This window comes from Ovis canadensis, chromosome 3, assembly GCF_042477335.2.
Source record: "Ovis canadensis isolate MfBH-ARS-UI-01 breed Bighorn chromosome 3, ARS-UI_OviCan_v2, whole genome shotgun sequence".
Classification (NCBI taxonomy): domain Eukaryota; kingdom Metazoa; phylum Chordata; class Mammalia; order Artiodactyla; family Bovidae; genus Ovis; species Ovis canadensis.
In genome coordinates this window covers 4,453,986-4,470,533 of record NC_091247.1, presented here as the reverse complement: position 1 = coordinate 4,470,533, position 16,548 = coordinate 4,453,986, and the positions used below count along the sequence as shown (strand labels likewise).

At 48.8% G+C, this 16,548-nt stretch overlaps 1 protein-coding gene across 1 annotated transcript in view; it reads left to right on the top strand.

The window, feature by feature from the left end:
- CFAP77 (cilia and flagella associated protein 77) overlaps positions 1–16,548 on the top strand; it is a 152,164-nt gene that overhangs the window by 6,859 nt on the left and 128,757 nt on the right. The window lies entirely within an intron of this gene.

Here is a 16,548-nt window from a genome sequence, read left to right as displayed (position 1 = left end):
TTGTGAGTGTTGTGTGCTTCTTGCCTGACTTGTATTAAATATTTGTAAAGAAAAAAGAGATGCGAGCATTTGTTGACTGTTGGTAACAATTCAACTTTAGAGAAATTGCCACCTGACTCCTTTCAAACACCAGAATTTGTGTGAACAAGGACTGTGAAAACAATTCCCGGCTACAGCTTGTGTTTTTGTATGATCACAAGAGATGCAGCTATAAGTTGGCTGCTCAAGCTGGAATAAAACTGCAGCCGCCACACTGGAGAGGAAGGCGGTGTGGATGGCAGGCTAGAGCCAGGCCGATCCCAGGGCGGGTTCTGTCTCAGCCGCTTTCTTGCTGTGCCATGTGTGAGGTTACTTACCTTTGAGCCTCAGTTTCCTCCCTGTAAAATGGGATGTTATAGTTAGCATCAGCCGTGGGGGAGTCATGAGGATTCGATGAGATGACTCATTAGAAAAGACCCTGATGCTGGGAATGATTAAGGGCAGGAGGAGAACGGGGAGACGGTAGGATGGTATGGTTGACTCAGTGGACATGAGTTTGGGCAAACTCCGGGAGATAGTGAAGGATAGGGAAGCCTGGCATGCTGCAGTTCATGGGGCTGCAAACAGCTGGACATAATTTAGTGACTGAACAGAGACAAATGAGATGACACGGCTGGGCCAGGCTCAGGAGGGCACTGAATAAGGGGGCACTTTGGTTATTTTCCATCATCCTGCTTCCAACACTTAAGTTCCTCAAAACAACCTTATTCTCATTAATCGACCTTCAGTAAATGTCCTTAGTCTGAACTACGAATGTATCATGAAACAGATCCACTCAGGGGCTTACTCTTTTCCCCTTTTGTGCTCTTTTTTTGGAAAATACCATTGCCCACCCTATCGGATGTATCGTAAAGCCGTGTATCCTGGAACAGATGGGTGCGCCCTGGCTAAGGATGAAGACAATCCTACTTCTAGCTCTCTTGAAGGTTCTTGGGCAAATGGCTTAATGTCTGAGCCTGTTTCCTCATTTGTAAAGTATGAGTGCCAATACTTACCTTGTTTGCTTCTCAAGGATGTAAGGAAGACAGATTTGAACAAGACACTATCTTACAGAAGAGGTTATGGCACTCTAGAAGCAGACCAGTGGTTCTCAACCTCGGGGGGCAGTCTGGCTCCCCAAAGAACATCCAGCCATGTCAGAAGAAGGCTTTTGGTTGTCCGAACTGGAAAGGGCGCTGCTAGTGGCTAGGAGCCAGGGGTGCCGTCCAACAATGCACAGGATGCCCGCCCCCACCACCCTAAGAAAGAAATCATCTCCCCAAGTACCAATAGTGCTGAGGCAGGGTTTCTCTAAAACCCTGAACCAGAAAACATCAACATGTGGGGATTCATTATTTAGTTCATCTGTGGTCCAGGGTCTCTTGAAAATTTAACACAAAGAAGATAGAAATGCGATGCTTTAGTTTAATTGCTTCTGTCCCCCAACTCCATTCATTTTATGGCCGTATAATTTCTTTTAATTTTTAAAAAGTTTTATTTATTGGCCATGTGGCACGTCTTGCAAGATCTTAGCTCCCGGACCATGAGAACCGTTGGAACTTTTATGGCCATTTAAAATCCCTTGCTTTCTTTTTTTAATTTAAAGATTAAAAAAAAAATTTGGACCACTTTTAAAGTCTTTACGGAATTTATTACAATGTGGTTTCTGTTTTATGCTTTGGTTTCTTGGCCATGAGGCATGTGGGATCTTAGCTCTCTGACCAAGGATTGAACCCACACCCCCTGCATTGGAAGGCAACATTCCAGCCACTGGACCACCAGGGAAGTCTCTCAAACCCCCCTCTTTGGCTCCATCTCCTTTCCCTTCGTTACAGGTTCCATTTGTTTGCTGGTTTCCGTCAGGGCTTGTCTATCTCCAGCCTCACCCACGCTGGAGTGAAAAAAAAAAAGCATCTCCAGCCATCCGCAGATGTGGCCCGGTAATTCATCAGCTCAACTGGTTAGCGTGGGGCAGTTTGTCGAGTGGCCACTGGCCACTGCGCACAGGCTCTGTCTCCCTGGCGCGTCGCCTGCCACCGGCTTGTGTCGGTTGCGTTTTTCTCAGCCATAGACTCATTTAAGATTTAAAATGGAATTGATTTGGTTCATCGGAAATTAAACTCCTGGTGGACCGGAGCTGCAGCCCAGCCCATACGCTCTTGTTGTGGCACTACCGACAACATTTCAGGGGAGCAGGTCAACGTGCTTTATAAAGAAAACAGCTGTATTTTTCCACCCAACAGTTTAAAGGCCCATCAGGGTTTGGTCAAGAAACTGACTGACATGGGTCAGTGAGCAGAAAGGTCAACATGAAGGGCACACGGGGGAGAATAGCTAACCAAGAGCATTGTAGAAAACACATAATGAGCCCAAAAAAGGGATTTTTTTGATCTTTTATATGAACCAAACAATACATATTGGTGGGGAGTGGGCGGGGGGTGGTGGGGAGGCCAATGAACCCAGAAGCGAACAAGATGAATTTCTTTGTGTGGATCAAAACCTTTTGTGTTTGTCCAGAAGAATGAAAGTGAAGACTCAGAAGCGCTTTGATTTAGAGGTAAAACATTCATGAGAGGCCACATCACTGCCAGGTGGCTGGCCCTTTGGAACCAATGGCACAACGTCCAAGCTCTCTAGCCACATCAGAGAAAAAGCCCAGCTAGCTGGCCAAAGCTCAGAGGCCGCGACCTCTCACAAAGATGCGGGCACCCCAAAAGCCACGGAGAGAGGCGATCTTATGGCCAGAGAGTTGCAGTTAAGGGAAATGGAAACTTTGCTGGCAGCTTTTTGGGTGAGTTTTGCTGGACCCTAGTCAGTTTGGCCATATTGCCGCCTAAAATGCTGTCCTAATGGTCCCGTTTAAGAGCTGCCTTCATGCATCCCCGTGGTATCCCACAGATCTTTAAGAACAGAGACACTGACTTTAAAACATTCGTTTTGGTGTGTGCTTGAAGCTGTCAGTGAACCCATCTGTCAATGAGCAAATATTTATTGCACACCTATAATGCACAAGGCACTGGTGGAAACAGGAAAGGTTTAAGGATTCGTTTCTAAGGAGTTTATGGTCCAGTCAGGGAGAGCTAGACTTGGTGCATTAAAACGACTCCTAAAAGTTATTAGAGGCGGAAGGAGGGGCGCTGAGAGGTGTATCTGAGGGTGAAGGCAGAGCAGTATTGGAGCACCCAGGGCAGCTCTGAGAGCCTGTGCACCTGGGCTGGGGCTGCGGGCTGGGTTGGATGCCAGTGGCTGGACAGGAGAGGAGGGGGCACCTGGGGAGGAGCTGGCCCGAGCAAGGGTCTGAAATGGATAAGAGTAGGTGCAGCCTTCACTCCGTGCTTGAATTAACAGAATTAACTGCATGTGTATCAGACACAGAGCTAGGCACCAAGGATACGGGGGTGGGGGAGGGGTGTAAACCAATCTGGTTATGGGCCTTGCTGTCACAGAGCTTCTCATAGAGAGAAACAGGCATTAAAATAAACAGCAAAGCCTGGCTGGGCTTCCCAGGTGATTCAGTGGTAAAGAATCTGCCTACCATTGCAGGAGACACAGGTTTGATCCCTGGCTTGGGAAGATCCCCTGGAGGAGGAAATGGCAACCCACTCCAGCATTCTTGTTGGGAGAATCCCATGGACAGGAGAGCCTGATGGGCTACAGTCCATGGGGTCACAAAGAGTTGGACATGACTGAGTGACTGAGCAAGCACTCTGTCTGGATGGATTTGTGTTTAGTGCCTGAGGGCAGCTGTGCCCGGATGGAGGGGTGTGAGGGAAGGTCTCCTAGACTGGATGACTTGAGCTGAATCTCGACACCAAGACGAGCCAGGAGAGGTAAGATGGGGGCAGGGGTAGAGAAAGGTAGGTATTGTGTGGCCTGCATCGTATGCAATTCGGGGATCTCTTTTTAAATAACAGAGTACAGGGACTTCCCTGGTGGTCCAGTGGTTTAGGGCTCAGTGCTTTCAAGGCAGGGATCCAGTTTCAGTCTGTGGTCTGAGAACTACGATCCTGCAACTTGCATGGTGAGGCAAAAAAAAAAATAATAATAATAATTAATTAAGAAGTGAAAAAGAAATAGTATAAAACTAAAAATGATGTTGGAAATGAGATCCAAGGCCTTGGAAGGAGCCATGTGCAAAGAAGGGCCCTGAAGTCTAAGCTTCATTAGTTTCAGGGTGAATCAAATTTGGACTGAGGGAAACTTTCTGGGAAAAAGGAGGGCATGTTCATGGGGAGGTGGAAGGGGGGAAAATGCACTGATTTGTCAGAGTTGAGCATCCTCAGTTCCTCTTCAGGCTATGTGTCATCCATCCATCATCCATCCACCCGTCCATCCACCCATCCATCCACCCATCCATCCACCCATCCAGCCACCCATCCATCCAGCCACCCATCCATCCATCTATCCATCCACCCATCCATCCTTCCACCCATCCATCCTTCCACCCATCCATCCATCCATCCACCCATCCATCCCTCCATCCACCCGTCCATCCATCATCCACCCATCCATCCACCATCCATCCATCCATCCATCCATCCATCCATCAACCCACACATGCATCCATCATCCATCCACCCACCCATCCAATCATCCACTCATCCGCCCATCCATCCATCCACCTACCCATCCATCCATCCATCCACCCACCCATCCATTCATCATCCATCCACCCATCTACCCATCCGCCCGTCTACCCATCCACCCATCTACCCATCTATCCATCCACCCATCCACCCATCCATCCATCCATCCATCCATCCACCCATCCATTCATCCATCCGTCTACCCACCCATCCATCCATCCATCCATTATCCATCCATCCACTCACCCATCCATCCAGCCATCATCCATCTATCCATCCATCCATCCATTCATCCATCCACCCATCCATCCATCCATCCACCCATCCATTCATCCATCCATCTACCCACCCATCCATCCATCCATCCATTATCCATCCATCCACTCACCCATCCATCCAGCCATCATCCATCTATCCATCCATCCATCCATTCATCCATCCACCCATCCATCCATCCATCCAACCACCCATCTACCCATCCATCCATCCATCATCCATCCATTCACTCATCCACCCATCCATCCATCCACCCATCCATCCATCCATCCACACACCCATCCATCCATCATCCATCCACCCATCTACCCATCTACCCATCCACCCATCTACCCATCCACCCATTTACCCACCCATCCATCCATCCATCCACCCATCTATCCATCTATCCATCCACCCATCCATCCACCCATCTATCCATCTATCCATCCACCCATCCATCCACCCATCCTTCCACCCATCCACCCATCTATCCATCCACCCATCCATCCATTCACTCATCCACCCATCCATCCATCCACCCATCCATCCATCATCCACCCATCTACCCATCCATCCATCCACCCATCCACCCATCCATCCATCCACCCATCCATCCACCCATCCATCCATTCACTCATCCTTCCATTCATCCATCCACCCATCTACCCATCCACCCATCCACCCATCCATTCATCCATCCATCCACCCACCCATCCATCCAATCATCCATCCACCCATCCATCCATCATCCATCCATCCATCCATCCATCATCCACCCACCCATCCATCCATCCATCCATCCACCCACCCATCCATCCAATCATCCATTCACCCATCCATCCATCATCCATCCATCATCCATTCATTCAGTACTACATACTTCCTCTGGACCAGACACTCCAGGCCCCAGAGCCACAGTCATGAGCTCTCAGTTTCCTGCACACTCTTGCCCAGAAACCTTGGGCAAGTCCCTGGAATGTCCCAAAGCCTTGGTTTCTGCACACCTGAATGGCTTTCTCCCTGAGAACCATCTGGAGCCTACCTTTCATTTGCTCTTTTGACATTTTGCAAAATGTTTATCAAGGAGCTATTGGGTGCCAGGCAACATGCTGGGCCTGGAGGGACCTCTGTGGACAGGAGAGCCTGAGTTCCTGTCTGAAGGCAGCGCACAGCCCTGGTGAAGACAGTGCGTGCGTGTGTGCTAAGTCGCTTCAGTCGTGTCTGACTCTTTGCGACCCTATGGACTGTAGCCCACCAAGCTTCTCTGTCCATGGGATTCACCAGACAAGAATACTGGAGTGGGTTGCCATGCCTTCCTCCAGGGGATCTTCCCGACCCAGGGATGGAACCCTCATCTCTTAGGTCTCCTGCACTTGGCAAGCTTCTGTACCACTAGTGCCATTTGGGAAGCCCCTGGTGAAGGCAGACAATAGGGCAACTCCCTCTTCCCTAGGGATAAGCACCGTGGTGGCGGTTGCAGTGTCAGGAGGCTAAAGTCCAAGCCCAGGGACGCGACATCTCATCCCAACCTCCTGGAATGAGTGGAGTGGACAGTTACTGGGTGCTGGCCAGAGTGTGGGTGTGTCTGTGTTTGGGTGGGTGGTGGGTAGAGACTGTTCCAGACAAAATAAGTGGTTTCATGCCTCCAGGGCAAGGAGAAACTTGGAACTCAGAAAGCTGCAGGGAAGCAAAAGCTGAGGGGAGCCTGGATGGGGAGTGAGGCCAGATAAAGTGGGGCTCCCGGTTGGATCTGAGAGCTGCAGGGGCCAAAGCAAGTAGGATAAACAAGACTGAGAACAGAAGGTGAGAGACAAATCCAGACATCAACAGTAGGTCTAAGTGCCAGCCTCCCCCCACGCCCACCCCCAGTGCTCCTGGGGGCAGAGGGACCCATGCCTGGCTGCGGGATGCTGTAGGTGGACTGGAGGACTCGTCACGAGCCCTTCTCTGCTGGGACAGATGTGGTCATTGTAGCCTGGGACCCTGCCAGGCTGCATGTTTGGAGCACCGTGGGTGGGATGAGCAACGTGATGGTTTAGGGTTAGTGCCTGGGATTTGTTTACTTTTTGCAAGTTAAACAAGCCCCCTGGTCCGTCATGCTCTGAATTTTCCCCACATCATTTGAGTGAGCCTGTTGGGGCGATTCTGAGGGATCTCTTAGGACTGAACGCCGGGCTTCGTGTCTGCCTCCAAAACCTTTATAAACTGTCACTTAAGACTTTGCTCTCTTTGTAGGCATGCGGTGGGCATAAATCTGGAGGTTTAAGCAAGTCTTTCAGAAACTCCCCTTCTAAAAGGAAAGTGTCTGTCTGGTGTTTCTGAAACCTCCATCTTTGCTTTGACAGTAGCGCGGTCCTCTGGTGGCAGGTCCTCCCAGGATCACCTGGCAGGACTCTCGTGGGCCTGACTTCTCCTGGAGAGGGAGTGTGTGTGGAGGTGGAGGCCTAGAGTCTGGGTTTCCAGACAGTTCCTGGCTGGTGACCTGTTTGGCCAGCTGATGCTCTCCTGAGGCAGCTGACAGCAGTTGTACTTCGTGGAGCCCACTGTGTACCAGGCACTGTCTGCTGGCCCTTCTTAGGCATCACCTCCCTAAAATCTTGGCCACAATTCTAAAAATGTGGGATTACCATCATTCCCATTTTACAGGTGGGAAAGCTGAGTCTCAGAGCGGTTTCACAAGTTGCCCACAGTCATCCAGCACATTGGTGGGGGTGCCAGGCTTTGAGAGGTCTGGGACTCTGTAGCCTGAGGTTCCAACCACTGGACTAATCAAAAGAACTTGGTGACATCCACAGCCCTCATTGTTAAATATCTGCTAAGTGCCAGACTTTTGGGTCTATGATCTCAACTCGATCTATGAGAGAGAAAAATCTAATCCATCTACATCTGTGTGTGCGTGCATGCTAAGTCGCTTCAGTCATGTCCAACTCTCTGTGGCCCTATGGACCATAGCCCATCAGGCTCCTCTGTCCATGGGATTCTCTAGACAAGAATACTGGACTGGGTTTCCATACCCTTCTCCAGGAGATCTTCCCGACCCAGGGACTGACCTCGCCTTTCTTGCATCTCCTGCATTGGCAGGCGGGTTCTTTACCACTAGTGCCACCTGGGAAGCCCCCATCTACACCTATACCTGTCTGAAAGGTCAACGTCAGACCCAGGTGTGTTTTCTGTTCTCAAGGAGCTTACAGTCTACTTGGGCACGTTTGCCACACCAGACGCACACACACACACACACACACACACACACACTCCTTAGAAGTTGCTGCACTTCTAAGGCTGAAACCTATAGGGCCCGTGTGACTCAGACCTACAAGACAGACAAAACAGGAGGAGGCCCCGTGGCCTGGAGTGGTCCAGAAAAGCCTGTTGGAGCTTCTGGATGACCAAGCGGGACTCAGGGAACTGAGAGGAGAAAGCTGAGCATTTTAGATGTAGAAGATGACCAGACAGGGTGAGAGACTGGATGCCATGAGCTTGGGTGTGTTTGGAGGGAAAGTCTGGAGGGGGTGTGATAGGAAGAAGGGAAGGAGGGACTGATGCTGGGTGGCTTAAGGTAAAGCCTGCCCTTTCAGCATGGCAACCCACTCCAGTATTTTTGCCAGGAAAATCCCACGGACAGAGCAGGCTGGTGGGCTACAGTCCGTGAGGATCACGCAACAGTCGGACGCCACTGAGCACGCTAGCGCGCACATATGGTCTCAAGAAGAGACAAGACAGAGAGAGAACAGGGGCATGGACACTTGGTTTCCCACGGACGCCTGGAGTTTATGTTACTCTAAACGTGTGCGTCTGCGGGCCAGGGAGCTAGGAGCTCTGGGGGGTGGGGGGCTGGGGCTCACCAGAATGGCCCCCCTTTCAACGGGCAGGCCTCCCCTCCTCCTCTCCCACCCACCGCCGTTCCCTCCCCGCCCCCCTAATCAGAGAGAGCAAATTGTCATCAGATTAGCGCCAGCAAAGAAAAGCACAGCCCTGCTCACCCCCGCGGTTCGTTAGCATTTAGATAGACTGGGACAGGGTCCCACACAATGGGCATCAAAGCCTGGCTCGGGCGGGCGGCAGGGCGGATTAATTCCTTTAACCAACAGGCCCGGGCTGGCCCTCACTCATTACCCTGCCTTGTCCGAGTGGCTGTTCGATTCGATTGAAGATTACGCCATTTAGGCCCTTCCCTTGTCTTCTGCCGAAACCCAGGGCTATTCAATTGCACATTCTCGTGCTGCCCCGTCAATACTCAGCGGCCTGAGGTTCTAATTCTGCTTCATTTAAACTTCATCAACTTTTCCAATCAAGTGGAAGGATCCGAAATAGGCTCTGTGAGCAGAAAGGCCCCAGCTTCCCTTTGTCAGATAATTTATTCTGCTTTCCCATCCCCTCCCCGCCTCCTTCTTTCTCTCTCCAGCCTTGCTTCCACCCTCCCAGGGTCCCCCCTCCCTTTCTTTATCCCAATGCTGAAAATGAGATTACAGTATTTAAATGACTATGATAATCAATCTAGGGACCCGGAGCTGAGATTGAGGTTAATTTTTCTTAGCAGAACAAAGAAGCGTGATGCCTTTGGGGACGTGAAGGTGCAATCTGGGTTTCTTGCTCATGTGTTTTTCTTTCCCCCCCTGCAATTGCAGTTTTAGGAGTCTTTTCTTGTTACTAACTAGGCGCCAAGTGTGATTTTGAATGGGCGGCAGCCCCGAAGAGAGCAGAAATGTAATTTCGAGCTGATAAACAGCTAACGGCCTTCAATCAACAATTTTAATAGGAAGAAAAAGGCACTTATATGATATGAGTACAGATCTAATGAAAGGGTGATCATTTACCTTATTTATTTTTAAACACACCAGGAATACTTTCCCACTACGTCGGAACTAGTAATTGCAGCCATGCAGTCCACCCATGAACCTCTGGATGAGGAGTCCTGTCACTCCGTCCATCTTCTCCCCGGCAGTTTGTGCCGCTATAAAAGTTAGGATTTTGTCATGTTTTGGCTAATTGGAAGCAGGGTCATTATACCATTGAACATCGACATGAAAGTGACTTGTTCAATTGTTACCTGAAGCATTCAAAGCTGGCCAGTCATTCTGCTGCTACCCGCTTCCCCCCACCCCTCCCCAGCCCAGCTTCTAAAACCGAGAGCATCAGAATATGCATATTTCTTTGTTTCCCTTTGCTGTCTTGTCAGAGCTGTTTTACATGCTGCCACCCAATGTTATCTTTTATTTGTGTCAGGAGAAAGGATTTGACAAGTTCAGTATACAATGTTCATTTGGCAAGGCAAATTTTTCATGCCAATTTTGAGGAGGAAATGAAACTATCTTTCAACAGAATGAGCACCATCATTTTTGGACAGACTTATTATGAGAGAGAGGAGTCGCAAAACTTTATTTCCTTGCATGATCCTGAAAAGTCTAATCCATTTTTTAAAAAGTAGGATTGGGTTTCCACCTGCAACCCTAGCTGGGGGGAAATAAGAAAACACCCATAACATCTTCAAACAGGCACATCTCATGTTCTGTTTCCCTCCCTGCGCCCCTCAAGCTATTAATCGGCTGGAATAAATTGTTCCTCTTCTCTGTTATAATGAGTTTGTTTCAGACTCTTTAAACTGTGGGTGAATCTCTGACAGTTATTTACATTTGCAAAGCAAAATATTTAATAACCGCCATTGTCTGAAGGAGAGAACGAGAAACCATAAGCAACCCTATCTGTGAAGAGTGGACCCCCCGGACCCCCAGATCCAGGCTCCATCACTGTGTACCTAAAGAAGAAGCCTCTCTCACCCTCTGTGCTACCAAATTCATTGGGGGCAGTGGTTTATGGCGACATTTTTCTTTCTTAAAGCAAATATTGACTCACTGCGGGGAAATTAAAACTCCATTAGGCATCGCTACATTGTACAGCAGCCTGCATTACAGCAGTCAAGCTGCTATTAATTGGTTTCTTCCGCAGGAATAATTCAGGCAGGGCAGAGGGAAAGGGGAGAGAGAAGATGGATCTAAGCCATAATTTCTTAAAATGACATCATCTAAATCCACCCAGGTGATCATTATGTGGTCATTAATCTAAATATAAAGAAGACACTCCCTAATAAGACAATGAATTTATCAATACATAAAGCCTGCAGTGGAGTTAGTGCCAGGCTGGGGAGAGTAGGTGTTAAGACACACGTGGGCCAGCCTCAACCCGGTTTGGGCAGCTCAGGACCGACTGCTCGGAGCATGAGGAGTTCTGACTCTTGCACGTGGGCGTAAGATGCCTCCCAGCCTGTCCACTGCTCTCTTCCCAACGTGAGAGCTCTGCTTTTCTGTACCTTTGCCCTTTCCTCTGGAGCCCAGCCCCAATCCCATCTGCTCCATCATGACCTCTCTGGTCATTATTGGGTCTAGTGATCTTGCCCTCTGCTTTGGATGACCAGGGCTGGTAGGGCAAAACATGACCGCGACTGAGGTGGCTTAAAAGCAGAAATTCATTGCCTCACAGTCTGGAGGTTGGAAATCCGGGATCAAGGTGTCAGCTCAGCCTTGAAACCTTGGATCAAAAATCAGAGGCTGGTTCTTTCTGAGGGCCACTTGGGAAGGATCTGTTATAGGATTCTTTCTCTTAAAGTAGGCCATCTCCATGTCTACACAGCATTCCCCCTGCATGCGTGTCTATTTCTAAATCCATGCCCCCTTTTCGGTCATGCCCATTGACTTTTCGGGTCTTAGTTCCCTGACCGGCAGTTGAACCTGGGTTCACAGCCGTGAAAGCATAGAGTCTCAACTGCTGGGCCTCCAGGGAATTCTCCTAATTTCCCTTTTCTCTCAGGACATCAGTCATTTTGGATTAGGGGCCCACCCTAGGTTCATTATGATCTCATTTTAACTAATTACCTTTGCAATGACCCTATGGTCAAATCAGGTCACATTCTGAGGTCCTGAGGTTAGGACTTCAACATGTAACACCTTTGGGCCTGAGTTCTAGTCCCTGGTCCATGAATTGTGGTAAGGATAATATGACCATCAGTAGAGGGGCCTCCTTTGTGTTGGACTTGACAGGCTGGTATGTTGGTGGGTGTGGCAAGCATGTAGAACTCTGTCGTCTCTTCTCCAGTGTGGCGTGGACACCATTCATAGGACTATCATGGTGATCTTATGCCATCTATGGTATTTTTGCCTCATTATTGGTATTTAATCCTTAAGCACAACTAATGTGGATCACTAACAATCTGTATGGTTTTTCCAGTAGTCATGTATGGATGTGGGAGTTGGACTATAAAGAAAGCTGAGGACTGAAGAATTGATGCTTTTGAACTGTGGTGTTGGAGAAGACTCTTGCAAGTCCCTTGGACTGCAAGGAGATCCAACCAGTCCCTCCTAAAGGAGATCAGTCCTGGGTGTTCATTGGAAGGACTGATGTTGAAGCTGAAGCTCCAATACTCTGGCCACCTGATGCAAACAACTGACTCATTTGAAAAGACCCTGATGCTGGGAAAGAGTGAGGGCAGGAGGAGAAGGGGACGACAGAGGATGAGATGGTTGGAGGGCATCACCAACTCAATGGACATGAGTTTGAGCTAACTCTGGGAGATAGTGAAGGACAGGGAAGGCTGGCGTGCTGCAGTCCACTAACTTAGTGACTGAACGACATCAAATGGGGAGCCAGTGAAGGCTGTTGAGCAGTGAAGCAGTGATCGGGACTGGAGGTGGAAGGGTGTGTTGGATTGGCATTGGAAAGGCCCTTCTGGCTACAGTGTGGAGAATGGACTGCAGAGCACCCAGGGTGACCACAGGGAGATCCACTGGGACGCTTATGAAGTCATGCAGGTGAGAGAGAGTCCTTGAATGAGGATGGAGGAGATGGAGACGGGTGGGCACATCGGAGGGAGATTGGGACGCAGACCTCGCGGGACTTCGTGATGCGCGATGCGTGAGTGCACGGGGATGAGGGGGAAGGAAGTGTGAGGAGTTTGGTGGGAAGGTCACAGGTTTGCTTTTGGGTGCTTCTTGTGGGCAGATATCTATCTCTTGGTAAGTGTCTGATGATCAGTAGGTTTCTGGGTACTCTCTGGACCTGACTTCGGTTATATCCCCACCTACAGCTCCCTGCACATCCCCATCTGTGTCTCCTCCTGTAAGTCCCCACATTCCTACCCTCTGCCTGTTCGCCGTACCGCTTGCTGCTCCTACACGTTCTTTAAGACTCAGTTTAAGAAGCTTCTCCTGGAAAGTGATTCTTTATCGCCAGTGCTTTCTGTGCGTCTCTCTCACTTTATACTCTGTGGAAATTGTCCCTTTCTGGGGACTCTACCTGCACTCTACCTGCAGTGACTTGTGAGTGAATCTAGGCAAGGACTGTGTCTTTTTCATTGCTTTAGTTCAGGTTCTTAGCCAGCATTTGGCACATCATGGGCACTCTGTACGGTCTCTCGAATAAACGAACAGATGACTATAGAAGAAAATGAATGAGTGAGTGTACTGGGGGCTTAGAGGCGTCTGCTGACAGGCTACGGGAGGTGTTGCAGCAAACAGGGGTCACAGGCACTGGTGGCCCGGGTTTCGCTTGTTTGTTTTTTGTTCTTGTTTTGTTTGGCTGACTCTGTGACCCCATGGACTGCAGCACACCAGGCTTCCCTGCCCTTCACTATCTCCCAGAGCTTGCTCAAACCCACGTCCATTGAGTCAGTGATACCATGCAACCATCTCATCCTCTGTCACGCCACCTTGTGCTCCTGCCCTCCGTCTTTCCCAGCATCAGGGTCATTTCCAGTGAATTGGCTCTTCCCATCAGGTGGCCAAAGTATTGGCGCTTTAGGACTCTTCTCCATGTTTATGCTCCAATAATATTAACTCTAATTGCACAGGCTGCTCTCTGTGCCTGGAACAGCTTCTTTACTCTTTTCGCGGGCTAGAAAAAGTGCACTCTCATCCCCAAAGTCTCAATCCAAAGAGTACCTTTTCTTCTCTGACTCCCTCTGTGACCTGAACACTGCCTGTGTGTTCTTTGTGCACAGTTTCATGGTGGGAATCACCTTGATGTGCTGTAGTCCTTGGGCCAGAGATTGCTCCTTTTAATCTCTATATTCTTAGAAGCTTGTACAGGGCCTGGCCTATAACAGGTGCTCAATAAATGGCTGTTAGTTGAAGGGATGAATGAATGACAAGCTGGGTGACTTTGCATGTATTATTTTTTTTCCCCTTCTCATTTTCAAGAGTTTGAATTTTTTCTTTGGCTATACTAGTTTTTTTTTTTTTTTTTTCAAGAAAAAATAGATATGTTGTCCTTTGATATCTCTTAGGGAGTGAATCACAATTCTTAACAAGCATCTTCTATTTGCTTTATTAACTCCATTTTCTCAAGTGTGAGTTTTGTTTGTCTCCCTTCTTTCTTGGTAATGTTTTTTCTCAGCTATTTGGCTCCTCTTCGTTGTGCAGAACATTTATATTTCCTATTCCTTAAATACTCGTACACGCAAGTTTTGTCTCTTTCTTGTGGCCTACCTCTGGTGATTGCTGGGGAAGAGTTGGATATATTGGGATGAACTGGTGGTTTTTCTTCTGGGCGAGACCCTACTTTGGGGAATAAGGAGCCTTCCGTCCTCCTCCCCACACTCACTGCTTCAGTCTGGGCACAGGTGTTGCCGTTGCTGTCTGCCTAGTGGAACCTTGGAAACGGAAAGGCTGAGCCAACCTGCTTGTTCCAAAAACAGCTCCTCAGATAGGCCCTGACTAGTGCTCCAGAGACATTCCTTTCCTGTGTGTTTGATCTGGACTTGACCTTCTCCTGAACACTCCCTGACTCTACCGTATCATTTCCCACACTTGTTTCTGGTGATGGTTTCCTCTGGTTTTGCTGTCTGTATTTCTAATCCTGTCTGATTTTGACCATTTGGAATTTTCTCAAAAGTCCTGGTCCCTTGATAGAGTTCTTTCTTGTTTTCCTACACTATTTTGGGTTTTTCCTTGTGTAACATACTTTCTTTATCCTTTCATGATCTTTTAGGAGAGTAGGAAGGTAGATATACACGCTCAGTCCACCGTTTGGGACCAATCTTGTTTCTTTTTCCTAAGATTTCGCAGGCATTACATCTCATGATATGTTGTGAAGGAGTAATCCATATCATAGCCTAAAGATAGTTATGTTTATCTTTTAAACAGAACTTGAGAAGGCATCCTTGGTGCCTCAGTGGTAAAGAATCCACCAGCCAATGCAGGAGACATAGGGATCTTCCCTAATCTGGGAAGATCCCACATGTCTCGGAGCAACTAAGCCTGAGCACCACAAGTACTGAACCTGTGCTCCAGAGCCTGTGCTCCCCAACAAGAGAAGCCCGTGCATGAGAAGCGCACACGCTGTGGCGGAGGGGAGGAGCCCCCCTCTCGGCAAGGAGAGGAAAGCCCAGGTAGCGGTGGAGCCCCAACACAGCTGGAAAATAAACAAATACACTCATATAAAAAAGAGCTTCAGAGATTACCTTAGCATCTACCCATAAGTTAAACACAGCAAAGAGTATCTCCACTTCCCCCCACCCCCACCCATGACTGGAGTTACCCTTTGAAAATTCCTTCCTTGCTGTGATCTGAAGAAAACCTTCTTCCTTCCAGACTTCCAAGATAGTGGAAAAATCTCAACAGGATTTGTTCTCTCATTTGAGGCACCTGGGGTCTCAGTTAGTGTGTCAGAAGGAGGAGGCAACATATTTTTAAGTCATTTTTATCTAGTAGCAGTTGCCAACAAAGGTCCGTCTAGTCAAGGCTATGGTTTTTCCAGTGGTCATGTATGGATGTGAGAGTTGGACTGTGAAGAAGGCTGAGCACTGAAGAATTGATGCTTTTAAACTGTGGTGTTGGAGAAGACTCTTGAGAGTCCCTTGGACAGCAAGGAGATCCAGCCAGTCCATCCTAAAGATCAGTCCTGGGTGTTCATTGGAAGGACTGATGTTGAAGCTGAAACTCCAATACTTTGGCCAACTGATGTGAAGAGGTGACTCATTTGAAAAGACCCTGTTGCTGGGAAAGATTGAATGTGGGAGGAGAAGGGGGCGACAGAGGATGAGATGGTTGGATGGCATCACCGACTCGATGGACATGAGTTTGAGTGAATTCTGGGAGTTGGTGATGAACCAGGGGGGCCTGGCGTTCTGCAGTCCATGGGATTGCAGAGTCGGACATGCCTGAGTGACTGAACTGAGCTGAACTGAGTAGAGATCTTGTTCTTCTTCTGGTCGTGACCTAGTAAGCTCCTACCAGACCAACTCTCTTAGAGACAACATTTATAAACTCCAGGTGAAATTATTTATGAAAACTACCCAGGGCTCCGGAAAGGCTCTGAGCACGGGTAGATACTATGCTATGAGCAGGCAGATGGGTGTGTTGACACATGAAGAAGGAAAGATCAGAGAGTCTTGCCTTATTACCTCCATGAGGATGGATACCCCGAGATGCCGAGAACTAGTTGGTGCCCGCCTGTGGGCACGTCTCCTTGCTGCTGCCTGGGGGGCTGCTTCTCTGTCTCCCCCTGCCTCCAGTTCTCCTGTGGCTTTTCCTCTGCCAGCTCCAAGTCCTTGCCGTCGAGAAGCTTTTCAGACTCTATCCCCATCCTGAGATGTTTTGTCTGCTCACCCCGCCCTTGCCTCCGAAATATCCTGAGTGCATTTCTGGCCTCGCTCTTCAGTTCAGTTCAGTTCAGTCGCTCAGTCGTGTCCGACTCTTTG